The following is a 27,963-nucleotide window of genomic DNA, read 5'->3' on the forward strand; positions in this document are numbered from 1 at the left end:
TGCCCCCCCCCAGCCCGTCCCAGCTCCCCCCACCCCCAGGACCCATAAGCTGATTAGCTCGGCAAAGACACAGGGTGAGGATTATGGGTGTTAACCGCTCCCCCCCCCCCCACGGCCCCATCCCCAGGTGCTGGCAGCCCCGTCCACACAAGCCGCACAGACCTGCCGCTCTCGGGGGGCCCAGCCGGTGCAGGGGGACCCCACGGCCAGAGACCAGCTCTGCAGGACCTGGGGCTCTGCGGTGTGGGCACCCCCTTTAACCCGGGGACCTCCCAAGGACAAGCAGTGCCCCCCAGGATTGGACGGGGATTCCCACCCCCACCCCCACGCTGCTATTTCTTTGCTCACCCCCATTTTGGGATTCTCCCCCAACAGCCCCGTCCGGGGCCTGGAATATTTCGGACAGCGTCCGTGAGTCGCCCGGACCACAGAGCCAGGTAAGGGACTGGGGCGAGGACTCTGGGGTGTGTTGGGTTGGAGTGGGGTGGGGCTGGGAGCCAGGACTCCTGGGTTCTCTCCCTGGCTCTGGGAGGGCATTGGGGTCTAGTGGTAAGAGCGGGGCAGGGGGCTGGGAGCCAGGACTCCTGGGTCCTTTTCAGTTACTTGCTGGGTGAATTCTGGTTATTCGCTGGTTTTGCCAGTTTCCCCCAGTAGAAAACAAGATTTGGAGAGGGGGGCATCCCTGCTTCTTGTGCCTGTCGAGTGCTCTGGGTGCCAGCCTGGGCGGAGAGCCCCCCAACACACTTCAAGGGGGGGGCACAGTCTAACTTCCCAGAGGGGGGGCAGCAGAGAAGGGGCTTGGAGCTAGGAGACACAGGGGGTGCAGTGGGGAGCTGTCTGCCCCAGGGGGTGGGCGCAGAGTTTGTGGGGGGGCGGGGGATAGAGGACAGGGGCCGATCCTGCCCTGCCAGTGGGTGGAGGGAGCTGGCTGCCAGCGGTGGGGGGATTAGGCCGGCTCACACCTGTCCGTCTCGATAAGCGGCTCTGCTGGGCCCCTGGGGGGTGTGGGTGAGTGTGGCCTGGGAAGCGCAGGGTTAAATGTTAAAGCCAATTAATAACACAGCCGGCCTGCCCACTGGTGGAGAGAGCTGGGGGCCTGCCCTGGCCTGGGCAGGATGGAGTGTATGGGGGGGAAGCAGATAGGGGTGAAAGAGGAGGGATGGGGTATATGGGGGGGATGGCTGGAGGGATGGGGGATGGGATGTATGGGGGGTGTTATTGTAGGGTCTCTGGGGTCGCTGGGGCTGTGTGAGCTGGTGTGTGTGTTGTGGGGTCTCCGGGGGCACGGTGGCTGCGTCTGCGAGTGTGTTATTGTAGGGTCTCTGGGGGTCCTGGGCCTGCGTGTGCGGCTGTGTTATTGTAGGGTCTCTGGGGGTCCTGGGCCTGCGTGTGCGGCTGTGTTATTGTAGGGTCTCTGGGCCTGCGTGTGTGTGGTGGTGGTGGTGGTGTTTTTGTAGGGTCTCTGGTGGCGCTGGTCCCCTCAGTATGTTATTGTAGGGTCTCTGGGCCTGCCCCACAAGCCTGCATTGCTCCGGCCCTTGGGGTGGGGGGGAGGGTATGCTAGCCATGGGCCCCAGACCAGAGATACCCCCTATGTATCCCACTCTCCCATTTGCTTTCAGAGTAACGTGGTGTGTGTGTGGAGGAGCAGCATCAGCCAATCGGCTACCGGAGTACTGGGGGGATTGTACGCCGGGGAAAGGGGGGATGGTCCCCTGCATGGGATGTAGGCTGCTTTGTGTGTGTGTGTATCTAGGCCAGTCTGGTACCGGTCCCTAATCCTGTGAACTGGAACTGGGTGGATTTTTTTTTTTTTTTGCGGGCGAACACCACTATTTACCTCTCTCCATTCAGAAAACTGACCATTTATTCCCACCCTTTGTTTCCTGTCTTTTAACCAGTTACCGATCCATGAGAGGACCTTCCCTCTTCTCGCACGACAGCTTACTTTGCGTAAGAGCCTTTGGTGAGGCACCTTGTTGACGGCTTTCTGAAAATCTAAGCACACTATAACCACTGGGCCCCCCCCGACATGTGTGTCGACCCCCTCAAAGAATTCTAGTAGATTGGCGAGGCGTGATTTTCCTTTACAAAAACCACGTTGACTCTTCCCCCGCAACAAATCGTGTTCATTTCTGCATCTGATCATTTGGCTCTTTACTAGAGTTTTACCAATTTCCCTGGTACTGAAATTAGGCTGAAATCCCTGCTTGTAATTGCCAGGCGCCATCCTGGCTGACCTCTTTGATCTATTTCTGGGTGGATCATGTCCGGTAGACATCACAGCCCTTCAAATACGTGGGGGTGATCTTTTAGCCGCTTTGCGGCAGGAGGCCACGGTGCCTCGTCGGCTCTGGAGGCGTCTTTTGGTCTTGCTTGTGGGTCTGTTGTGTGAATTGTTTGGCCCGGGTGTCGTGCCAGGAGCTGTGAGCGGTGGCGTCTGTACTATTGGCAGTTTCCGCCAGGAAACGTTTCCATGCAATCTGCACTGTCGCAGCGGCGTTCGGGTCATGCCAGCGTTCGGTTTTCGTTTAGCTTTGGCTGCGATTTTGCTTTCTCCCCTTGCGTAAAGCCGAGGGAGTCCTTGCAACCTCGTGTCATGGCTGGGGCAGATAGAGGGGGCCGGGATCAATCAGGGGCTGCGAGGAAAGCTGTCAGTCTGGACTTCCGAGGCGGGACTTCCTGTGGCTCCACAAGAACTATGCGGTGATGCGATTGGCCCTACCGTGGCTGCCCGGTCCCATGCCCTGAATGCCCAATAGATAGCGGTGCATCAGCCAGTTGGGTTCTGTGCGTCTGTCTCATCTCAGTCCCCGGGGTTCGCCTGAGCGTTTCTTTTTGCTGCATTGGTATCACGCGTCCGCCCTTTGGGCAGGATTGACGGGGGCTTGGGCGCTAATTTTGCGTCCATCTGCAGCCGGGCTTCCTGAGCGTGCTCACCTCTTTCCTCTCCATTATTCACCCAGCGCGAGTTAGTTCCTCTCTGGGAGAAGAGTCGTTCAGGAGGGCCAGGCGGAGCCGAGCTGGGGGGTGAATTGGTGCTGGGAGACGTTAATGGTGGCCATCGACCGGTGCTTTGAGCTGTAGACAACTGTAGAGGTGTCGGAAGTCGGGGCTGCCCTAACCGGCTGTCAGCGGCTTGGCATGTCCCCCGTTTTCCCACCATTCCCCCTTCCAATTTTCCCCCAAATGAATAGGATTAAGAACATAAGAACAGCCATACTGGGTCAGACCAAGGTCCATCTAGCCCAATGTCCTGTCTACCAACAGTGGCCAATGTGAGGTGCTTCAGATGGAATGAACGGAACAGGTCATCATCAAGTGATCCATCCCCTATCGTCCATTCCCAGCTTCTGGCAAACAGAGCTAGGGACGCCATCCCTGCCCAGCCCGGCTAATAGCCACTGGTGGACCCATCCTCCATGAAAGTATCTAGTTCTTTTTTGAACCCTGTTATAGTCTTGGCCTTCCCAACATCCTCTGGCAAGGAGTTCCACAGGTTGACTGTGTGTTGTGTGAAGAAATACTTCCTTTTGCTTGTTTTAAACCTGCTGCCCATTAATTTCATTGGGTGACCCCTAGTTCTTGTGTTATGAGAAGGAATAAATAACACTTATTTACTTTCTCCACACCAGTCATGATTTTATAATTTCTGTCATATTTCCCCCTCTCCCCCCCGTAGTCACCTCTTTTCCAAGATGGAAAGTTCTAGTCTTATTCATCTCTCCTCATACAGAAGAGGACCCCTAATCATTTTTGTTGCACTTCTCTGAACCTTTTCCAATTCCAATATATCTTTTTTTGAGATGGGGTGACCACATCTGCACGCAGTATTCAAGGTGTGGACGTACCATGGATTTACATAGAGGCAACATGATATTTTCTGTCTTATTATCCATCCCTTTCCTAATGATTCCCAACGTTCGGCTGGCTTCTTTGACTGCTGCTGCACATTGAGTGGATGATCTCAGAGAACTATCCACAATGACTCCAAGATCTCTTCCTTGAGTGTTATCAGCTAATTTAGACCCCATCATTTTATCAGTATAGTTGGGATTATGTTTTCCAATGTGCATTAATTTGCATTGATCAACATTAATTCTGCCCAGGGAAGCCTGGAAGAGTCCCTGAAATTTTGGAGGAGGTTGGGTGCGGCGTTCAAAAGCGGTCGCATCCCACCCCTAATGGAGAAATGCCGTCCCGTTGAGCGCAAGGCCTGTGGTTGACCAAGATGCTTGAGTCAGATGCCTCGGCAGCCTGGCAACACGCTGGTCTGTCACTTCTCCGGATATTTCGCCTCACTGGCAGAAGAGTGACCCGTTGCTCGTCGACTTCAAGGCCAGGATGCAGGCCAGAGAACAGCCCCCTGATAATTCCCAGAGCAGATCTTCTAGAAAAAACAGCCAATCTGGATTCAAAACAAGTGCCAATGATGAAGAATCCGCTGGGACCCTTGGCAAATTCTCCCCAGGAGTTAATTACTCTCAGTCACAGTTAAAAATTTACACCTTATTTCCCATCTGAATTTGTCTAGCTTCAACTCCCAGGTGTTGGACCATGATCTACCAACCTTTCTCGGCTAGATTAAATGTGTCCCCCCCGCAAACTGGGGTCAAGTCACCCTATAAAAGTCTCTGTAAGCTAAATAGCTGGAACATGCACCTGGAGCTTATCATGAATAAGGCCGGTTTTCTAACCCTTGAATCATTCTCGTGGAACTTCTTTGATCCCCTCCGCAAATTAGCCACTTCCTCCTTGAATTGGGGCCACCAGATCCGGACACAGGATCCCGGCGGTGGCCGCACCAGGGCCAAATCCAGATGTAAAGTCACCTCTCTGCTCCTACTCCAGATTCCCTAGTTTATACACCGCAGGGTCACGTTATCTCTTTGGGCCGCAGCGTCGCGCCGGGAGCTCGCATTCAGCCGATTCTCCTCCACCAACCCCTGAATGTTTTCCCGAGTCCCTGCTCCCCAGAAGGGAGTCCCCCAGCCTGGAGGTCTGGCCAGCATTCTCTGTTCCTAGCTATAGTTACACTAAGCTCCTTTCATGTAGGGCATTTTTTTGTGGGGGGTGGGTTGAGACAGTCTTCTCCCGCTCGGCTTATGACCTGGCTGATGCTGTCGGAACAGCTGGGCACCTGTACCCAGAACAGCTCACCATTCGGCCCGCTCCTTTCCCTGTCAACTGAGAGCCTCCGGGTGGGCTAATCGCTTCGATGGGTTAAGGGTTGACTCGCATGGCGTGTTAGTACCGGGGGCTGTACAGAGCCACAGTCAGTGTGTTGCTGGCCGAGGTCCGAGCTGCCACGGGACGAGAACACCTCGCTGCTGGCAATCTCCCTCCCCTTAACCTCTGGGGGTGCCTCTGGACCTCCCCTGGCCCCACTGCAGGGTGGGGGCAGCCCAGCCCCTATGCGCTCCACGGTAATTTCGGGCAGCCCCCCCCGCACACACTGCCTGGACCCACGGGACCCTGCTGGGGGGCAGCCAGTGGGAGTGAGGGGGCCTGCGCTCAGTGCTGACCAAGGCTGGAGATGGGCATGGCAGCTGAACGGGGCAGTGGGGGAGGGAGGCAGCTGGGGAAGGGGCTCTCCTCTTTGCCTGTGGCAGGGAGCACCCCGGGGGCTGGTTCTGCACAGGCCCAGCTGTGAGCAGGGATCAGATAGAAGGAGCTGGGGGTGACTCGGGGGGGGGGGGGGCGGTGGGCTGCGTGCCCCAGTGGGTCCCGTCCATCCCCATCCATCACCCTGTAGCTGTACAGCTGTCTTTTCTCCATCTGTATGTCTGTCCATTCATTCATCCCCTTCACGCCCCATTCTCCGTCCATCAGTCCATCCATTCATCCCCCTCATGTCCCTTTCTCCATCCATCCATCCATTCCCCTCACTCATCTTTCTCCATCCGTCCATCCATCCCCCTCACTCCCCCTTCTCCTTCTGTCTGTCCATCCGCCCGACCCCCTTACTCCCCCTTTTCCATCCGCCCGTCCCCCTCATGCCCCTTTCTCCCTCCGTCCACAGTGGGGTGAAGCATGATATTTAAAAGAGCTGTTTCTCTGGGGCCCCACCCAAGCAAAGTCTCCCCCAAGGAGTGGTGGCCCATGTTTTTAACTGTAGCTGCCAACCTAGAGATCTCCCGGTTGTGGTGGTGAATCTCGAGTTTGCCTTTTCTCTCCCAAAGTTCTGAGCCTTTGCAGCTCAGCTTGTAAAGAGGGATGAGTTAATCGTCCGTGAATGGCTGTGAGACCCATTCCCAGTGAAATGGGGGAACCCCCTTGGGGAGCTCAGGATAGGCTTTCAAATGTTGAACAGTCCATGTAGGCACAGGAAATTTAACATCACAACTAACAATGGTGTTACAGAAACAGCGATTAACGTACGGCCCCGTGGGTTGATTACAGTGTCCGTTAATTGATCCAATATTGCGTCTCGTTCTTACTCACACACAAGCTTTACCCACTAGACAATAACAGACCCCTCTTCCTGGATACCATCGAAGGAGCCGTGAGACTTATTCCCAGGTTGTGGGAAGAATCATAGAATATCAGGGTTGGAAGGGACCCCAGAAGGTCATCTAGTCCAACCCCCTGCTCGAAGCAGGACCAAAAGAAGCATTTGTCCTGTTCCTCCAATGCTTGGTTTTCACAGATAGAGCCCAAACCTTCTTTTCTCCACCACCCCTTTACATTTACTGTGTTCCACACATTATTCTGTCTGCCAGGCCCACGTGCTAGGATCTCTGGAGTCCATTGCTGAGTTATCGTTCATCTGTAATCCCAGTGGGCCTACTGGGTGGATTACTCTAATTTCTTTGCCTGCCCCAGTTATCAGGAATAACTGCAAGCTTTGCTGGTGGTGATTGTACGAAGCGTTAACTAGTCTTCCCCCCGGGCCGGAGGACTAATTCTTCCTCCGTCACATGGGGCCGAATCAAGTTGATTGCCTCCAAGGGAATTTGTCCTGCTATGGCTTGCCGAATTATTCCCATGACTACGTTTTGGGTGAAAACCTGAGCTTGTCCCATGCTGAGGTCAATGAGACATTATTCTGGAGGGACTGTACACCAGACATCATTAACTCTTCATCTTTTTCTATGCGTCTTTCCCACCCGGGAAATACCTTACTGATTAACTGCTCTTCCTTACTTAACTGTTTCAAAGATGCTGTTAATGGAGTTCCCATCTTCTCTATAGTTTTGGTGGCATATGATAGTTTATTAGCCAGAACTTCTATGTGGCATCAACCAAAGAGATTCCTGTTCCTACAGGTGCAATCCAATCACTTGATTCCCTTTTTTACTCTGTTTACATGGTCGGCCCCTTGCCACATTCTTACCCATTCATCCCAACCCTTATGGCTAGTTCCAGTCTAGGGAGCGCATACAGGTGCTATGTGAGAGATATTCATGCCTTCAAAGTGGATTTGAACCTCCTTCAGAGAAGTCTGAGATTGAAGAACCAAATCTTCTTGTTGATCCAGTTTCAACACACGGGGTCCTGAAATTGGGGCTCTTAAACATCGGAGGGGAGCGAGGTTTGTGATCAGAGAATCAAAATTTAAAACTGTTTTTTGTTGCTGGCCCAGTTCCATTCTATACAATCCGGGCTCATGGAATCCCTCCGAAATGGCAACGTGCCCATAGAATTTAAACCAAATTGTTGGCATGAGCTTGTCGCAATGTATGCCCTTTAATGGAACTACCCAGTCTGGGGGACCTTGCTGAATCAAGTCCTGTTCGGCGGCTCCCAGTTTACGAGGAACCGTGTGATATTCTTGCCTGCTGGCATGATCAGAGAGAGCTACAGTTCATCTCTGGGTAACGGAGGTGTCTGGGTTCCGACGCTAATGACGACACGTAGGGACATGGTTGCTCTTGTGACGTTGCACTCCATAATGTTTTATGGAAATATGCTTATGAGTGTGAATATGATGTAACTAGAATATGCTTTAAGCAAAAGGTCTCTTGTAAGGTATCATTGCAAAGCTTATCTACTGAGCGTGTTCATCCTGTTTGTATGAATGTATCACTCTTGTATTTGAAACTAGGAATATGAAGTATTACTCTGCGGTCCTATTGTAATTATGCAAAGTGTGGGCCATTAATGGTGGTGTGGAATCTTGATGGCTCCCACTGACTAGGACAATTGGTTGTAAATAGCTCTGTTTACTTGCAAACCTTCCTGGGTAGGAAGAATGAGGTGTTAGTGACATGTGACCATGTCACGTGATACTGCAATCCATCTTAAACCTGGTGCTTTTCCATTTAGAAGTAGGGGGTGGGAACCTAGAGAGAGACAAAAAATTCCCACCTTGTGCCAAAGATACTAAAGGGGGTGGAAAAATACGGGCGGGGTCCCAGTCATGAGAACACCCCTGCTTTCCACCTAAGATACCTGCTGGAACTAACAAGGACGGTACCAGGGGAAAGGATTGGGTCCAGACTCGGAAGGAGTCTAGTCTGTGAAAGAAGCTTATTGGAAGATCTCTGAGGGTGAGATTTTACCTGTAAACAGTTTCTTAACGTATTAGGCTTAGACTTGCATGTTTCTGCTTTATTTTGCTTGGTGACTGACTTTGTTCTGTTAGTACTTGAAACCACTTAAATCCTACTTTTTATGCTTAATAAAATCGCTTTTGTTTATTAATGAACCCAGAGTAAGTGATGGGGGAGCAAACAGCTGTACAGATCTCTCTCTCTCTCTCTCTGTGTTATAGAGGGCGAACCGTTTATGAGTTTACCCTGTATACGCTTTGTACTGAGTAAAACAGATTTATTTGGGGTTTGGATCCCATTGGGAACTGGGTGTCTGGGTGCTGGAGACAGGTGACCTGCTGAGCTGTTTTTAGGTAAAGTCTGCAGCTCTGGAGGTGTGGACCAAACCCTGGGTCTGGGTTGCAGCAGGCTGGCGTGTCTGGCTCAACAAGGCAGGGTTCTGGAGTCCCGAGCTGGCAGGGAAAACGGGCTCTGAGGTAATTCCAGCATGTCAGGTGACAGTCCCAAGCGGGTCTCTGTGACCGAACCCATCACAGCTGCCCAAACAGTGGAGGAAACCAGGACTATCCTGCACCTTCTGTCACCCGGGAGGCTGTCACTGGTTGCGTTTAATGGTGACCACACCGGCTTAGAGAAGAATGGGATGGAGTCTGGCGTGGTCTTAGTTTCCTAACAAAACTTGAGCAATTCTGCGTGCAATTGGCAACGCTTTCCCGGGAGCAACCCGAGGAGTTGCCGACAGCTTAGAACTGGTAGCGATGCTGCAGGGCCAGGGGGTTGTTCCCATTTCCACAGAATCCATGAATGTGGCCCAGCAATTCTACATCCTGGACTCCAGTTGGCAAGCACCTCCAGAGGTTCAGCGGGATCACAGGTTCAGCAGAGAGCCGGGACAACGTTTCCCCCGGGTAGTTACTGCTTCTGTTTGTTAGACCTGGTCTGTGGCTCTGGTGTGGTTTTTAGCAGCAGCAGTAGCTTTGGCTAAAGCCATCAGCTTGGTTGGTCCACTTGCTTCCTCTGAGTGATTTTTCTGATGCCCCTTTGTGTGAGTCACCCAGGTGTCCCCGGTTTTTTCCTTTTATCCAGGGTCTCCCTCTGGAGAGCCACCAAGGACTTCGAATATTTACGGATGCTCCGGTGTCCACTAGCACTTGGGCAAATATCCCTGTAGCCCTCACCGTGGGTCTGCCCCACACGTCGCAGTGAAGTCTTGCGAACAGCTGAGGAGGCTCGCAGGGACCTGGGCACCCCTCCTGCTCCGCCGACTCCCTCGAGAGTCTCCACTCAGAAGAGGGGGCAGGGATGTGGCTTTAGACAGGGAGTGGGCTTGGGGGATGCACTCCGTACTGGGGCAGTGGGTCGACTGGCAGAGTGAGGACCATCATTCACAAATGTAATAGCCTGTACTGGCTCTGAGGTAGTCTTTTTGCTGATTTATCTTTTTAAGATGCCCGCCTCTCGCAGCAAATCCCCTGTCTGTTTGATTTTTGCCACTAGTTCATTCCAGGTTAAGTGTTCTAGACCCACAGCCCCCATGGTCCTTTTTGTCTCAGAATTTAGTCCCGAGTAAGTGCTCTGTACTAGTTTGGGTCCCTGATAATGGGAAGTGATAATCCCATTCTCTTCTGGCTGGGGTAATGAATTCGAGAGAGCTGCCAGCATCTTCTTTCAAATTAGGTAAGCTGCAGCAGCCTCTCCTGGCTTCTGCTCTTCATAGAATATCCGGGTCGGAAGGGACCTCAGGAGGTGTCTAGTCCAACCCCCTGCTCAAAGCGGGACCAACCCCAACTAAATCATCCCAGCCAGGGCTTTGTCTAAGGATGGAGATTCCACCACCTCCCTGGAGAACCCATTCCAGTGCTTCACCACCCTCCCAGTGAAATAATGTTTCCTAATATCCAACCTAGGACCTCCCCCACTGCAACTTGAGATCATTGCTCCTTGTTCTGTCATCTGCCACCACTGAGAACAGCCAAGCTCCATCCTCTTTGGGACCCCCCTTCAGGTAGCTGAAGGCAGCTATCAAATCCCCCCTCACTCTTCTCTTCTGCAGACTAAACAAGCCCAGTTCCCTCAGCCTCTCCTCGTAAGTCATGTGCCCCGGCCCCCTAATAATTTTTGTTGCCCTCCGCTGGACTCTTTCCAATTTATCCACATCCCTTCTGTAGTGGGGGGACCAAAACTGGACGCAATACTCCAGGTGTGGCCTAACCAGTGCCGAATAGAAGGGAATAATCACGTCCCTCCATCTGCTGGCCATGCTCCTACTAATACAGCCCAATATGCCGTTGGGTCGTCTTGGCAACAAGGGCATATCGCTGACTCCTAGCCAGCTTCTCGTCTGCTGTAACCCCCAGGTCCTTTTCTGCAGAACTGCCGCTTAGCCAGTCGGTCCCCAGCCTGTAGCGGTGCCTGGGATTCTTCCGTCCTAAGTGCAGGACTCTGCACTTGTCCTTGTTGAACCTCATCAGATTTCTTTTGGCCCAATCCTCTAATTTGTCTAGGTCCCTCAGGACCCTATCCCTACCCTCCAGCATATCTACCTCTCCTCCCAACTTAGTGTCATCTGTGAACTTGTTGAGGGTGCAATCCACACCATCCTCCAGATCATTTTTGAAGATATTGAACGAAACCGACCCCAGGACCGACCCCTGGGGCACTCGGCTTGATACTGGCTGCCAACTAGACGTTGAGCCCGACGATCTAGCCAGCTTTCTATCCACCTTGTAGTCCATTCATCCAGCCCATACTTCTTTAACTTGCTGGCAAGAATACTGTGGGAGACTGTGTCAAAAGCTTTGCTAAAGTCAAGGTATATCACATCCACCCCTTTCCCCATACCCACAGAGCCAGTTATCTCATAGAATCATAGAATATCAGGGTTGGAAGGGACCTCAGGAGCTCATCTAGTCCAACCCCCTGCTCAAAGCAGGACCAATCCCCAATTAAATCATCCCAGCCAGGGCTTTGTCAAGCCTCATCATAGAAGGCAATCAGGTTGGTGAGGCATGACTTGCCCTTGGTGAATCCATGTTGACTGTTCCTGATCACCTTCCTCTCCTCCAAGTGCTTCAGAATGGATTCCTTGAGGACCTGCTCCATGGTTTTGCCGGGGACTGAGGTGCGGCTGACCAGTCTGTAGTTCCCCAGATTCTCTTTCTTCCCTTTTTTAAAGATGGACACTACATTTGCCTTTTTCCCGTCATCCGGGACCTCCCTCAATTGCCACGAATTTTCAAAGATAATAGCCAGTGGCTCTGCAATTAAATCAGCCAACTCCCTCAGCACCCTCGGATGCATTAGATCTGGACCCATGGACTTGTGCACGTCCAGCTTTTCTAAATAGTCCTTAACTTATTCTTTCTCCACTGAAGGCTGCTCACCCCTCCCCATACTGCGCTGCCCAGTGCCGCAGTCTGGGAGCTGACCATAAACTGAATTTATGGCCACTAAATTGGGCACGCAATTTACTAATCTCTGCCTCACATTCCTGATGGCCTGCTGCTGCCTTATTCTCATCTACAAGGAAGCGAGCTGCTGCTCTCGCTTCTTCTAACAAAATTTTTGTGTGTGTGTTAACTCTTTCCTGCGTTCCTGTTCACCTTGTCTCCCTCGTCTTGCATATTTCTAACTACAGTCACCATTTTAAGCTTTTCTGTTATAAATTCGCACCCGTCTGTCTCACATTTGTTCAAACACCGTTGTAACTGCTTGTTCTCCAGCTCCAGTTCCTGCCTTCCCTTTACCATTTCCACCCTGTCCAGACATGCGTAAAATAATGCCCATACAGACACTGCATCCTTTGCGCTACCCCCTCGCTTAAAGGTTGTGCAACATTGTTCAAAGCTCAGACGCACTTCGGTCAGGGGATTCTCACCCTTAAAGCCCCCCCTTTCCCAGGGGCATTTCCCCTTCTTCATTACGAGGAGGACGAGGAGTAATGGTCTCAAGTTGCAGTGGGGGAGGTTTAGATTGGATATTAGGGAAAACTTTTTCACTAAGAGGGTGGTGAAACACTGGAATGCGTTACCTAAGGAGGTAGTGGAATCTCCTTCCTTAGAGGTTTTTAAGGTCAGGCTTGACAAAGCCCTGGCTGGGATGATTTAACTGGGAATTGGTCCTGCTTCGAGCAGGGGGTTGGACTAGATGACCTTCTGGGGTCCCTTCCAACCCTGATATTCTATGATTACCCATCTCTCCAACCTGTTGTTTTTCTCCTGACTCAAACGAGGAGCCAAGCGGTTTTTTTTCCAGCCATCTCTACTTCCCTTATCTTAATGATCCCTACCAAAAGCCCTGTCATGCAGTCAGAGTATTGCTCTAAAATCTTTACTTTTAAGGCACAACTCTTTAACTCCTTATTGCACGGTTCTCCAGTTATTCTAAGCATGATTCTTAACTTAAAAGTTACAGGACGTTACAGAATATTCTATGAGAGAGAAAGAGAGACCTCACTAAAGGAGCTTAGTCTGAAAAAGGAAGAGAGAGTTTGCGCAGGTCTGTGCCTCGGTTTCCCCACTCTACAGCAATTACTCAACAAGTAACACGTGATTAGGGTCATGGGCTGCCCGCATTCTCCACCAATTTATTACCAGTTTTGCCTGTTACTTTGGGGTATGCTCATTTATTAGGGTTATTCTTCTGGGGGGTGGGGGGCATTTCTGTACTTCTATCAATGTCCTGCTTGTGTCACTTATGTTCTCATAGGGAGCTCTACTTCTCCCTGCTGCAAATACCCTCCCAATGGAGCTATCCTCCAGGACCTAGGTTTCCCAGGACTGCGTTCTTCCAGCCCCAGAATTAGATGAACACACATTAACAGAGTGCCTCTGAGAGGACCGGGTTAATCAGCACTCCCAAGCTGACCCCTGGACTCAGCTGGCTGGCTTGAACAGTACTGCCAAGCTGTCACCCTCATAGGCCCCTGGCTCAGCATGTCCCTATCCCCATTTTCGCATTCTGGTAGTAACCCACTTGATGAGCAAACTCCACAGGATTTTTGGGCGCTGCAGGGCCCTTTTAGCTTAGGTATGAGGAGTGTTGCTGTAGAGCGAATGAGGAAACCGAAAAACACCCATGGCCGGGGGGGAGAGAGAGAGATGGATTCTCGCCACTCTGTGAAGCTTGAATTGATGGGGGGTCCCAGGTGGTGGAGGGTAGCTGAGGGTCTGGACTGCTGGAGTCAGGCAGAGCCCCCAGCACGATCAGTCAGGAGAAGATGAAGTCCCAATGGAACGGCCACAGATTTTGGATCCAGGCATCGGAGCACTTACTGGAGTGTGGGTCGGGGTTTTTGTAGGGAAACAACAATGGTTCGAGGGAGAACACTAGATTTGTTCGTGGGTAAACTGATGGCTCAAGGGAGGATCCCAAAGTTGTTTTGTTCAGGCTAGACCGCGGGAGCTGATCGTTCCTGGCTGTGGGCAGTGTTCCTTGGAGGGAGCGCACAATACAATTAGGGAGCTTCACTATTTTGGATATCTATAAAGGATTTATTACTAGAATTGGTCTGATAACTACTGAGCTGGGGGTGTGAAGGCATGGGCTTATTCGCACCTGGAGCAGAGATCCCCCATCCTGCAGTGCTTCCCTGCTTTTCTGGTCCCAGAGTTCCCTGCGGTTCTTGCCTTGGAATCTCTGTTCTCCATTCTGTAAGCTAATGGGGATGCCTCCTTGTCCCATCTTCCATGCAAATGAGGCGAGGGGAGTTGCCTTAATCCTGTCACCCTTATCCCAGCGCTTTAGGTAGGTCTCCCACCGCCTTTTTGTTGCTTTTTGTACGTCTTTCTTCTGATTGGTTTTGGTTCAAGCAGAGGCTGGTGGGAGATAGTGGGGGAAAGGTCTTTGGTGAGTCAGACAAGCTGGGTACTGCTCCCTGGTTGCCCAAGAACACAGAGCTGATAGGTAACAATCCCCCTCACTCCCCTTTTTCCATCCGTCCATCCAACCCTCCCACCCCTTTCTCCATCCATCTATCCATCCATCCCTCCGTCCATCCAACCCCCTCAGTCCTCTTTGTCTGTCCGTCTGTCCATCCCCCTCGCTCCCCTTTCTCTGTCCATCCATCAGTTCCCCTGTGACGTTCCCCTTTGGTGTTATCTGGACCCGTGATCTGCTGGGCCTCTCCAAACCTCGACTCTGGGAGCCAGCCTGACCCTGCTCTGCTGTGAGAACCCCCACTCCTGGTCACACACGGCCTCTGGCATGTCAGCTGCTCCTTGGACTGTGCAACCAAATGACATTAGCCAATCTCTCCAGTCCCAGACACAACCCTGGGAACCTCCGTCTTGCAGTGTCCAGTTATGCCCACTGGACTCTGCAAGCTTATATGAGTTCATCAATTTAACAAAGAAATTGATATGTACCTAGCTTGTTATCCCAAGGGGAGTCTCTGACATGCTTCAAACCAAACACACTGCTTCAGGTAGAATAAACAAACAGATTTATTAACTCCAAAAAATAGATTTTAAGTGATTATAAGTCAAAGCATAAGAAGTCAGATCTGGTCAAATGAAATAAAAGCAAAACGCCTTCTAAGCTGATCTTACAACTTTCAGCGCCCTTACAAACTTAGAAGCTTCTCACCACAGGCTGGCTGGTTGCTCTTCAGCCAGGCTCTCCCCTTTGATCAGCACTTCAGTCACTTGGTGGTGATGTCTGTAGATGTAGGTCGAAGACAGAGAGCATGGCAAACATCTCTCCCTTTTCTCATTTTCTTTCTTCCCTCTTGGCTTTGCTGCCCCCCCACCCCCTTCAGAGTCAGGTGAGCATTACCTCATCGCAGTCTCAAACTGCCCAAAGGAAGGGGGGTGACTCACTTGAGAGTCCAACAGATCCTTTGTTGTTGCCTAGGCCAGTGTCCTTTGTTCCTGTGAGGCTGGGCTGGGTTTGTCCCATACCTGCCCTGATGAGGTGTGAACTGCCCCTCTGCTCTTGGTGAGTTTTTGCCTGGGCTTATTTTAAGCCACGAAGACACACTTTCAGCCTCATAACTATATACATGAAATTATAACCTATAACATTAGTTTAACATTACTGTAACAACAATTACTGTAACATCACTATGACCACAGTGCTCAGTGCATCCTGAGCCTTCTGAAGACGCCTGCCATGACCAACTTTGCAGTGGATACCACACAATCATTTTACAAGGATGAACATGGGTTTGCTGGGTGTTCCCCCAAAGTACAGAGCATCACACCTCCCCTCCTGGTTTACTGCAAGAGGGTTAGTCACTGACTATCTCAAAGTCAGTTTGTTATAGTTCTCTTGGCATCCAGCCATTAAGGCCATGAGGCAGTGTGCCTCAGTTTCCCCATTCTCACACAGCAAACCAGGTTTTTTATGGTTCCTCTCCTGTGATAAGCTTTAAACCTGTTTACAGGTATTCATTGAAAAGTAGCATTGTCATAAAGTTTATCATCTGTGTCAAAATTCTTATCCCCAAAACTTAACATTAATACCAAAATTTTTATCACAGATGGGCATTTACAAGTATCTTTATGATACCACGCCCTCTGTTCAGATAGTATAGTTTGAGCTTAGTTTGTTCATTACCCACGGTGTCCTTTGACTCTCTCCCATGTAATCAGTCACTGGCTTGTCAGTGTTCCCCTCTCTGTGGGCTCTTAATTTAATCATGTTCCAGGCATTTTGGTGCCTCAGGGTCTGGCAAGATAGGTGTTCAGGGGGATCCTGCACATTGGCTGGCCCTTTGGGGAGCGATCTCCCAACCCCAGGACTGTACATATACAGAAAATCCAGCTCCCTTTTTGTGGTTACCCTGTGTTTCCCACTCCCAGCACTGAGTCCTCCCCTGCCCCCTAGAGGGCTGTGATCGGTGCTCTCTGGGCTAGGTGTATTTGCTCTTTGATCAGATGCACCTTTTCCCAGAAGCTCTCCCATAACTGCTCCCTGTCTCTCACCAGAGAAGGGGAAAACACCCCCTTCTCTGTCAGTTGGGCCATTTGCATTCTCATAAACTGCCACCTGACAATTTCCAGCTGTCACAGGCATTGGAGCTGCACGTAGATGTAAAGAGACAGTTACTTTCCAAAAACTTATCAGAAATATCCCGAAAAACTGGGACCTGGATTGGGGTACCCTCCGCCACCCCTTTCTCTGTCCCTGAGAAGCCAGTGATGTGACTGCTCCCCTCCAGGAGGTCAGTGACACAGTTCCCTCTCCAACCCTGGGTCACAGGCTGAGTGCCTGGGTGCACAGACGCTGACCCAGCCTCCTGGTGCCCTGGGCATCCTGCCCTAAGTGACTAGTGAGGAGACATTCCCGTACCCCCACTATTCCTTCCCCCGTTTCCTCCTCTGGGCCCCCTCCTAGGACACATTTCTCTGTGCTCCATAAGAAGAGATCTATCTCTTGTTCAGCTGCAATACTCTGCCAGCTAGTAACTGGGACAGTTTCCTTAATTACAGACCACGCCTCTCCTGCCCCTGCCCCTGCGGGCATGTTGCCTTCTGCTGGAAAGGAGCTCGTCTCAGCCCCTCCCATACTTGGAAGCACCCTGCTTCCCTGTGTTATGGAGTCACAGGAATCCTCACCCATCTTGGTGGTTTCTGAGATCCCCTGCCCTGTCTCTGGGCTCTCCTCTGGGACACACTTCTCTCTGCTCCCTAGAGCCGGGTTTGTCTGGTTCAGCAGCAACTTGCTGGCAGCTAACAACCTGGACAGTTCTCTCCCTGGCAGGCATTACGCCCCCATCCCTTCCTGATATGGTGGTGCCTCCCGCTGCAGTGCCGGAGTTGGTCTCAACCAACCTCCCACCTGGAAGCATGTGGCTTCCCTCGGCTGCAGAAGAATCAAGGAGACTCTCTCCCATTCTCTCAGCAGTTCCTGAGACCTTCCCCTTTCCCTCGGCGGTCCCACTCCCTCCTGCTGCAGGCAAATACTTTAACCTGAGCTACATGGAAAAAATCATTCCCAAGGAGCAGAAGGTGTTCTATGACCCCCCAGTCAGAACACTTTCCAAACCTTCCCACCCCACATGGATTTTAGCTAGTGGTACAAGGAATCTGCTTTCGCCCACCCCCACAATCTCTGCCATTTGGCCAGGCAACGTACTGGCCTTTGGGACCACACTCTGCTTAACCAGAGAGATCTGGGCCCCTGTATCCGTCTGCCCAAGTATTCCCTGCCGTCAATTTGGACAGCCGTAACATGCTCCATATCTGGTTCTGCAGAGGCTAACCTCCCAGAGCCAATACGGTCGGTTTCAATTGCTTGGCGGGTTTCTGTGCTGAGGACAACAGAACTAACATGAGCTAGTGGTTGTCTGCTTCCCCCTAACCCAGGGCGTTTATTCCCCAGGGGATCAGTGGAATTACACTGATCGCAACTCCTGGGCTCGTCTGCTTTTTGGGATGAGGGTTAGAGGAATGTTTAGGCTCCCAACCCCCTTCTCTTTTCCCAGGGGCAAAATGGGATCCTCCCTCCCCACCCGTTTTAAACCCCTCTTTCTGTGGCCTGCCCTCAATAGATGCTGGAGTCTGTTCCAAGGCATGAGATAAAAAAGCCAAATCCTCCACAGACTCGACACCTTTGTCCCACAGACACTGCTTCGCGTCAGGCTGATGCGTGCTAGGAAATGCTCTTGAGCAACAAGATCCAACGTTCCCTCAAAACTTGCCACCTCTTTACCCCTCACCCATTTTCCCAACAAATCTTTCATTTTGTTCACATATTCCTCATTACTCATCCCAATGTCCCTCTTAAGATTCCTAGATTTAACTCTATATGTGTCAGGGGTGATCTGAAAACTTCCTAAAACAGTATCTTTAAATTTACAATAGTCTAAAGCATCTTCAACAGACACTCCATTGAACACATTTCGAGCTTTATCAGTTAATTTCACAGTCAGGGTAGGAACTCTCTTATCAGGGATTTCACAGCCTTTCGAAGGTAGTCAGATATTCAGCAATATCATCCTCTTCACAGTACGTAGGACATAAGTGTTCCCACTTGTGGATTTTTGGAGTGACGGGAGTTGTTGGGGTCAGGGGGGGTTCTGGTTCTGCAGGTCCAGCGGGTGTTTTCTCTCTCTTTCCTCTCTCTCTCTCTCTTTTTCTTTTATCTCTAGTTCTTTCAGTTGCAATAATCTCTGGTGCTCCCTCTCCTTTTCTGCGGCCTGCAGCCGAAAAAGCTCCAACTTCGCAATTGCTTCACTGCTTTCACTCATTTTCCTGCTTTTCTGTTCTTACTTCCCTTTCCTGAAATCAGCAAACAGGAAATAACAAAACTGTGACCTCCTCCTGGCTGCTTTTAGCCACTGCACTTAAGACTCACTTAAAATCACAAATATCAGTGCTTAAAGTGTGAACTTCACTTGGAGTAACAAACTGCACATACAGCCTGCTCGATGCGCCACTGTGACACTCCCCTCTGGTGTTATCCGGACTGGTGATCTGCTAGGTCACGCCAATCGTTGACTCTGGGAGCCGGCCTGACCCTGCTGTGCTGTGAGAACCTTCCCCACTCCTGGGCTGTTCACGCACAGCCTCTGGCATGTAAGCTGCTCCTTGGATTGTGCAACCGAATGACACTAGCCAATATCTCCAGTCCCAGACACAACCCTGGGAACCTCCGTCTTGCAGTGTCCAGTTATGTCCGCTGGACGCTGCAAATTTGAGTTCATAATTTAACAAAGAAATTTATATGCACCAGGCTTGTTATCCTAAGGGGAGTCTCTGACACGCTTCAAACCAAACACACTGCTTCAGGTAGAATAAACAAACAGATTTTAAATGATTATAAGCCAAAGTGGAACAAGTCAGATTTGGTCAAATGAAATAAAACCAAAACACCTTCTAAGCGTATCTTAACACTTTCAGTGCCCTTACAAACTTCGATGCTTCTCATCACAGGCTGGCTGGTTGCCCTTTAGCCAGGCTCTCCCCTTTGATCAGCGCTTCAGTCACTTGGTGGTGATGTCTGCAGATATAGGTGGAAGAGAGAGGAAGGGTATGGCAAACATCTCTCCCTTTTATCATGTCATTTCTTCCCTTTTGGCTTTGCCCCCCACCTTCAGGGTCAGGTGAACATTACCCCATCGCAGTCCCAAACTGACCATGGCTCCCTCAAGAGTCCAACAGATCCTTTTGCTGCTGCCTAGGCCAGCGTCCTGTGTTCCTGTGAGGCTGGGGTGGGTTTGTCTCATACATGCCCTGATGATCTAGAGATGGGATGAATTAGTTGGGGATTGGTCCTGCTTTGAGCAGGGGGTTGGACTAGATGACCTCCTGAGGTCCCTTCCAGCCCTGATATTCTATGAGTTGTGAACTGCTCCTCTGTTCCCAGAGAGCTTTTTCCTGGGCTTATTTTAAGTCATGAGGACACATTTTCAGCCTCATAATTATATACATGAAATTACAACCTATAACATCACTAAAACAACAATGTTCAGTGCATCATGAGCCTTTCGAAGACACCTGACATGACCAACTTTGCATTGGATACCACACAATCATATTATAAGGATGAATATGGGGGTGCAGGGTGTTCCCCCGAGGTACAGAGTGTCACACCCTCACTCCACTTTCTCCGTCCGTCCATCCCCCTCACTCCCTGTTCTTCATCCGTCCATCATAGAAGACTAGGGTTGGAAGGGACCTCAGGAGGTATCTAGTCCAACCCCCTGCTCAAAGCAGGACCAATCCTCAACTAAACCATCCCAGCCAGGGCTTTGTCAAGCTGGACCTTAAAAACCTCTAAGGATGGAGATTCCACCACCTCCCTAGGGAACCCATTCCAGTGCTTCACCACCCTCCTAGTGAAGTAGTGTTTCCTAATATCCAACCTAAACCTCCCCCACTGCAACTTGAGACCATTGCTCCTTGTTCTGTCATCTGCCACCACTGAGAACAGCCGAGCTCCATCCTCTTTGGAACCCCCTTCAGGTAGCTGAAGGCTGCTATCAAATCCCCCCTCACTCTTCTCTTCTGCAGACTAAACAAGCCCAGTTCCCTCAGCCTCTCCTCGTAAGTCATGTGCCCCAGCCCCCTAATAATTTTCGTTGCCCTCCACTGGACTCTCTCCAATTTATCCACATCCCTTCTGTAGTGGGGGGCCCAAAACTGGACGCAATGCTCCAGATGTGGCCTCACCAGTGCCGAATAGAAGGGAATAATCACTTTCCTCGATCTGCTGGCAATGCTCCTACTAATACAGCCCAATATGCCGTTGGGTCTTCTTGGCAACAAGGGCACACTGCTGACTCCTAGACAGCTTCTCATCTACTGTAACCCCAGGTCCTTTTCTGCAGAACTGCTGCTGAGCCATTCGGTCCCCAGCCTGTAGCAATGCATGGGATTCTTCCGTCCTAAGTGCAGGACTCTGCACTTGTCCTTGTTGAACCTCATCACATTTCTTTTGGCTGAATCCTCCAATTTGTCTAGGTCCTTCTGGACCCTATCCCTACACTCCAACATATCTACCTCTCCTCCCAACTTAGTGTCATCTGCAAACTTGCTGAGGGTGCAATCCATCCCACCATCCATATCATTAATAAATATGTTGAAAAAAACTGGCCCCAGGAGCAACCCCTGGGGCACTCCACTTGATACCGGCTGCCAACTAGACATTGAGCTGTTGATCACTCCCCGTTGAGCCTGATGATCTAGCCAGATTTTGACAATCACATCAGTCAACTCCCTCAGCACGCTTGGATGCAGCGCATCCAGCCGCATGGACTTGTGCACGTCCAGCTTTTCTAAATAGCCCTTAACCTGTTCTTTAACCACTGAGGGCTGCTCACCCCCTCCCCATCTTGTGCTGCCCAGTGCAGCAGTCTGGGAGCTGACCTTGTCTGTGAAGACCGAGACAAAAAAACCATTGGGTACTTCAGCTTTTTCTACATCCTCTGTCACTAGGTTGCCTCCCCCATTCAGTAAGGGGCCCACACTTTCCCTGACCACCTTGTTGCTAACATACCTGTAGAAACCCTTCTTGTTACCCTTCACATCCCTTGCTAGCTGTTGGCCTTCCTGATCACATCCCTGCATGCTCGAGCAATATTTTTATACTCCTCCCTAGTCATCTGTCCAAGCTTCCACTTCTTGTAAGCTTCCTTTTTGTGTTTAAGCTCACTGAAGATTTAGCTGTTAAGCCAAGCTGGTCGCCTGCCATATTTACTATTCTTTCTCCACATTGGGATGGTTTGTTCCTGCGCCCTCAATGACGCTTCTTTAAAATACAGCCAGCTCTCCTGGACTCCTTTTCCCCTCATATTAGCCTCCCAGGGGATCCTGCCCTTCAGTCCCCAGAGGGAGTCCAAGTCTGCTTTCTAAAGTCCAGGGTCCGTATTTTGCTACTCTCCTTTCTTCCTTTTGTCAGGATCCTGAACTCGACCATCTCATGGTCACTGTTTCCTGGGTTGCCACCCACTTCTACTTCCCCCACCAATTCTTCCCTGTTTGTGAGCAGCCCGTCAAGAGGAGCAGGGCCCCTAGTTGGTTCCTCCAGCACTTGCCCCAGGAAGTTGTCCCCAACACTCCCCCAAAACTTCCTGGATTGTCCGTGCACCGCTGTATTGCTCTTCCAGCAGGTGTCATGGGGATTGAAGTCCCCCATGAGAACCAGGGCCTGTGATCTGGAAACTTCTGTTAGTTGTCTGAAGAAAGCCTCGTCCACCTCATCCTCCTGGTCCGGTGGTCTATAGCAGTTGCCCACCATGACATCGCCCTGGTTGCTCTCGCCTCTAAACTTAACCCAAAGACTCTCAATGGGCTTTTCTCCAGGTTCATACTGGAGCTCTGAGCAATCCTACAGTGCAACTCCTCCCCCTTTCCTCCCCTGCCTGTTCTTCCTGAACAGTTTCTACCCGTCCATGACAGTGCTCCAGTCATGTGAGCTACCCCACCAATTCTGTTATTCCAATCACATCAGAGTTCCTTGACTCTGCCAGGTCTTCCAATTCTTCCCGCTTGTTTCTCAGGCTCCTTGCAGTCGTGTACAGGCACCAAAGATAACTATCCGATTGCACTGCTTCCTCAGTATGAATCAGGAGGCCTCCTGTCTTGTACCCTGCTCCCCCCACTCCCCTCTCTCTGTCCGTCTGTCTGTCCCCCTCACTCTCCTTTCTTTCCGTCTGTCCATCCCCCTGTCACGGACTCCCAGGTTGTGCCCACTCTTGGCCCCGTGCGGTCCCTGGGGGGAACCCTCTTCAGTGCGACAGCCCTTCTCGGGGGCCTCTCTCAGGCGTTCAGCCCCTCTGCTTCCTAGAACCGCATCTCTCTGAGTCTTAGCACACCTGTCTCTCGCCGTGGGCCCCTTCAGGGAGTCCACTTGCTCTGGACCCCTGGGGCCTGCACTCCCAAAGGGAATAATGCCCCCCTGATCTGTAGCCCGGAGCGATTCTCAGCCAGCGTAAAACAGGAGGGTTTATTGAGCGTCTGAACCCAGCACAGGAAACTCTCCAGGCCCTCAGGCCTGGCCTCCCTCAGCACTGCACATCCCAGTCTCCTGCATCCAGGTGGGCTCTGTCTGCTTCCTCTCTCCAGTCCCACGACCCCCTGCTTCCTAGCTGGGCATCGGGTATCACTGGACCCAACAGCTCCTCCACGTCCTTTGTCTTCCGTCCCAGGTAAACAAGTCACCAGGGTCCTTTCTCCTCAGTCCATTGTCCTCTCACTGGCCAGAACCGGCTGACGGCCAAGCTGACGTGGGCATCCTAGTCACCAGTTGTTTGGGTTCCCCATCTCTAGGCTGTTGTCCGGGGGTCCCGGCTGCCAGACGAGGTCACGCCTGGTTCTCTGCACCAACAAACCCTCTCCCACCACCTTGCAGCACACAGGGAAACTGAGGTGCTCACACACTAATCATGTAAAACACTACAAAAATCCCCAACTTCCTCACATCTCTCCCCCGTTTGAGTCTGAACTGAGCGGGGTCACTTCAGGCGGTGACCTGGGGAAGTTCAGGTCCCCGCTCTCCAGAACACAGCATCAGCTATAACATCTGCACTCCTCTTAACATGGACCACCCCCAGAGGATCATCTGGTGGATCAGGCTCCACCCTAGGAGTTTGGCATTGGCCCCTTTCATCTGGTGCAGCCACGTCAGGGGCGAGTGGTCAGTGTACACCGTAAAGCGCCCCTCAAATAGGCAGCTTTTTAAGAGCCCATCCCAGGGCCAGGCACTCCTCTATGGCTGCATAGTTCTGCTCCAAGAAGAGCAGCTTCTTGCTCAGGTACGCGATGGGGTGTATCTTCCCCTTCGGATTGGCCTGCGTCAGCACCGTGCCCAGCCCTGTGTCTGAGGCGTGTCAGTGAACACCCTAAAGGGTTTGTCCAAGTCTGGGTTTACCAGCCCCAGCCCCTGGGTTACAGCCTCCTTCAGAACACAGAGTGCCACCCTGGCATTGCTCGATCCAGACTCCCTTGCTAGTCCAATGTACCAATCTTTGTAATGGGAGCTAAAGTGGGGTACAAACCTTCAATGGTACCCTGCCATCCCATTAGAGTCCTGGGCCTGTCTCTTGGTTTGAGGAACTGGCCAATCTCTTATTACCTTCCCCTTGGCTTGCTCTGGCTTTAGGCAGCTGCTTCCCACCTTGTGGCCCAGGTACGACACCTCTGCCACCCTCATCTTACCCTTTCCAGCCTCTATCATCCTATCCTGCATCCTGGAGGTGTCCCAGCTCCCTCTTCACTGGGACACACGGTTCTCCCAGCTCGGGCCGAAGACACAGATATCATAATGTAGCCAGGCACAGTCCTCCACCCCCCTCAGTAACTGATCCCCCCCTGGCCCTGTAGGGTGGCAGGCACCCCTTTGAGACCAAAAGGTAGGACCAGGTGTGATGTTTCTCTCTGGTGTTATCTGGATCGGTGATCTGCTAGGTCACTCCAATCCTTGACTCTGGGAGCCAGCTTGACCCTGCTCTGCTGTGAGAACCCCCACTCCTGGGCTGGTCACGCACAGCCTCTGGCATGTAAGTTGCTTGGATTGTGCAACCGAATGATACTCGCCAACTTTTTCACTAGGAGGGTAGTGAAGCACTGGAATGGGTTCCCTATGGAGGTGATGGAATCTCCTTCCTTAGAGGTTTTCAAGGCCCAGCTTGACAAAACCCTGGCTGGGATGATTTAGTTGGGATTGGTCCTGCTTTGAGCAGGGGATTGGACTAGATACCTCCTGAGGTCCCTTCCAACCCTGATATTCTAATATCTGCGGTCCCAGACACAGCCCTAGGAACCTCCTTCTTGCAGTGTCCAGTTATGCCTGCTGGATGCTGCAAACTTATATGAGTTTGTCAATCTAACAAAGAAATTGATATGCACCAGGCTCGTTATCCCAAGGGGAGACTCTGACATGCTTCAAACTAAACACGCTTCTTCAGGTAGAACAAACAAACAGATTTATTAACTATAAAGATAGATTTTAAGTGATTGTAAGTCAAAGCATAACAAGTCAGATCTGGGCAAATGAAATAAAAGCAAAACGCCTTCTAAGCTGATCTTGGCACTTTCAGTGTCCTTACAAACTTAGATGCTTCTCACCATGGGCTGGCTGGTTGCCCTTCAGCCAGACTCTCTCCTTTGATCAGCGTTTCAGTCGCTTGGTGGTGGTGTCTGTAGATGGAGGCGGAAGAGAGAGGAAGAGCATGGCAAACGTCTCTCCCTTTTATCATGTCCTTTCCTCCCTCTTGACTTTGCCCCCCCCTGTTCAGAGTCAGGTGAGCATTACCTCATCGCAGTCCCAGACTGACCAAAGGAAGGGGGGTGACTCCTTCGAGAGTCCAACAGATTCTTTTGTTGTTGCCTAGGCCAGCGTCCTTTGTTCCTGAAAGGCTGGGGTGGGTTTGTCCCATACCTGCCCTGATGAGGTGAGAACTGCCTCTCTGCTCTTTGGGAGTTTTTTCCTGGGCTTGCTTTAAGCCATGAGGACACATTTTCAGCCTCATAACTACATACATGAAATTACAACCTATAACATTAGTATAACCTCACTATAACAACCATGCTCAGTGCATCATGAGAACTTCCGAAGACACTTGACATGACCAACTTTGCATTGGATACCACACAATCATAAGGATGAACATGGGGGGTAGGGTGTTCCCATGAGGTACAGAATGTCACACCAGGATCTCAGAGCCCTATACGGGTGGTGGGAGCAGATTTCAACCCAGAAACTGGGTCCAAAGGCATGTGCCAGTAGCCCCTGGTGAGATTCACAGTAGTGAGATAACACCCCCACCCCCTGCCCCCCGTCTAGGATTTTGTTATTCCTAAGCCTGGGGCAGGTATCAAACATGGTGACGGCCTTGAGCTTCCAACTGTGCACCCCAGGTCTGATTGACCTGTCTTGCTTGGGGTCCAGCCCCATGGGTGAGTCCCGGCGGCTGGTGGGCAGCTGGATCACCCCTAATGCCAGCACGTCACTGACCTCTCTTTCCAGATCCTGGGCTGCTTTCCCGGTGACTGTGAATGGGGAACACCTCCCCTCCCCACAGGCACAGCTAGATAGTGAGCCCAGGCCAGCTGGTGCCCGGCTGTGGGTACAAACGCAGCCCCTCTGATCTCAGCCAGCGGGCAGGGGTTAGCTGGCCAGAGAGGGGAAGTTATTCCAGAAGGGAGGTCGGCTCCTGGTTTAGGAGAGAGATTCCCTTTCCCCTCTTCTGGTCCCTGATCAGGCACATTGTCGTACCAGCCCTTTTGCCGTTCCTGGGGTCCGGCTAGGTTCTTCCTGGCCAAACCCATGAGCTCAGTGAGCTTTCCCCAGAATCCACCACCCATTCCCCATTTGTTTCTCATCAAGTCCAGGGGTCCCCTCTTTCTCCTTCCATACCCCAACTCAAAAGGGGGGGACCCCTGTGAATTCCCGGGGTAGTAAACGTTCTGCAGCAGCTCTCGCTGGGTGCACTGAACCGCCTGATGTTTAGAAAGGAGGGACATCCCCCTGGTGGTACTTCTGGGGGACCACCAGACACCCTCTGACCCCCCACATTCAGTTTTCCCTCAGGGAGCCCTTTTTGGTCCCGGGTCGCTTCTCTCACCTGGATTCTTCCCCAGGATCTCGCAACACCCCACAAGGCCCCCGCTTCTTCCAGGAAGGATCCTTCTGCGGCTAGGTCTTGAATTCAGCTGCTGGGTTTGGGGCCAGCCCACAAGGGCTGTGCCTCAGTTTCCCCACCTTGGGACAAGGCCTTGGTCTCAGCCCTGTCCCTGGCAACTCACTTCCCCACATTGGTGGTTCCACGTCCCCCTGCTGGGTAGATTGCCGGTGCCAGGCCAAGTGGCTCTCCTTGACCTTAGCCACAGGCAAGGACCGGGGCACTGTCTGGCCAGTTCTTCAGTCCATCCCACATCAGCACCTCTGCAGGCAGCTGATCATGCACCCCAACCTCTTTGGGGCTCCCACTCAGATGCGTCCTTGCTACAGGACCTTAACTGGGGGTCTGACCACCCCCAGCACCTGTGTCCCAGTGAGGGTAGGGAGTGGGCCCACTGCTTTGGTCGCCAGTGGAAGCCACCTCTCCCCTGTGCAGGGCTGTTGTCCCACTCAGCTCCAGGGGCTGGCTACAGATGGGCAGAAAACCGGAGCTCCGCAGTTCTTCCCCTGTGCTACTAGCCAGGGGGGAAAGGACCCCCGTCCCTGCCAGCCCCATTTACGGGCCATTCACATGCTCATTGGCTCCTGCCCTGTCCGCCTGACAATCTCTGGGTTCAGCTCTTTGGCCGTTCCTGGCATGGGGTTTGGATCCTGTCTTAAAGAGACGCAGTCACTTCCCATGAGTACATCAAGGCTGACGTGCTGAAGGACCCCAGCTAAGAGCCCTGTGTCTGCACAGGAAACCCGGGTGGATGGCAACTGGCCGGGAGCCTTCCCACAACTTACACGCCCCCCCCCCCCCCCCGCAGCTGGTGAGGTTGCATCACACCCACAAGAGTCTCGGTCCCAGAAGCGAGTCGCTCTGTGAATGTCTCCCCACCTGCCGCTCCCCCTTGGGATCAGAGGGGCCTGAGCCCAGGACTCATCTGCTGGGCTTGGAGGGGAAGCCTGTCTGCCTTCCCCCTTCCCCTGGCCAGCTCTGCCCCAGGAGCTGGCCGGGTGACCCGTTCCCAGCTCACTCTCTCAGTCTGGGTCACAGGCTGTCTTCCCTTCACCTGTTAACCCTTTGACGGTTCTCTTGGGCGAAAATTTCCTGTCTCTTTGGGCGTGACACCATCTTGAGTCCTTTTGGGCCATAGTAATTACAGTTCAGGTCCCTCAAGTCCCACGAGGTGGGTCGGCCCTCCCCAGCCTTCACGGGCACCCCTGAGTTGGGCTTCCTGGAGTCCCACCTTTGAGAGGTCTCTGGGGGAGTCCCCTTCTGAGTCCCCGATGTGGGTCTCCCTCCTGCCCCCGATCTGCTGTCCACAAGCTCATCCACTACAACGCAGATCTATGGGCTTCTGGTCCACTAACTAGGCTGACCAGACGTCGCGATAAGATCGGGACTGTCCCGATATTT

General features: G+C 52.0%; 1 protein-coding gene across 2 annotated transcripts in view; it reads left to right on the top strand.

Moving 5' to 3' along the window:
* Positions 1–359: 359 nt before the first annotated feature.
* Positions 360–27,963, top strand: part of GUCY2D (guanylate cyclase 2D, retinal) — a 71,993-nt gene continuing 44,389 nt past the window's right edge. Inside the window, exons 1-2 of one of the 2 annotated variants that reach the window (XM_073326769.1) lie at positions 360–437; positions 1,902–1,966. The gene's annotated coding sequence lies outside the window, so the exon portion shown is untranslated. The remainder of the gene's footprint in view (positions 438–1,901; positions 1,967–27,963) is intronic. The other variant, XM_073326770.1, reaches the window with a different exon arrangement.

Source organism: Lepidochelys kempii, chromosome 28 (genome assembly GCF_965140265.1).
Source record: "Lepidochelys kempii isolate rLepKem1 chromosome 28, rLepKem1.hap2, whole genome shotgun sequence".
In the NCBI taxonomy this organism is placed as follows: domain Eukaryota; kingdom Metazoa; phylum Chordata; order Testudines; family Cheloniidae; genus Lepidochelys; species Lepidochelys kempii.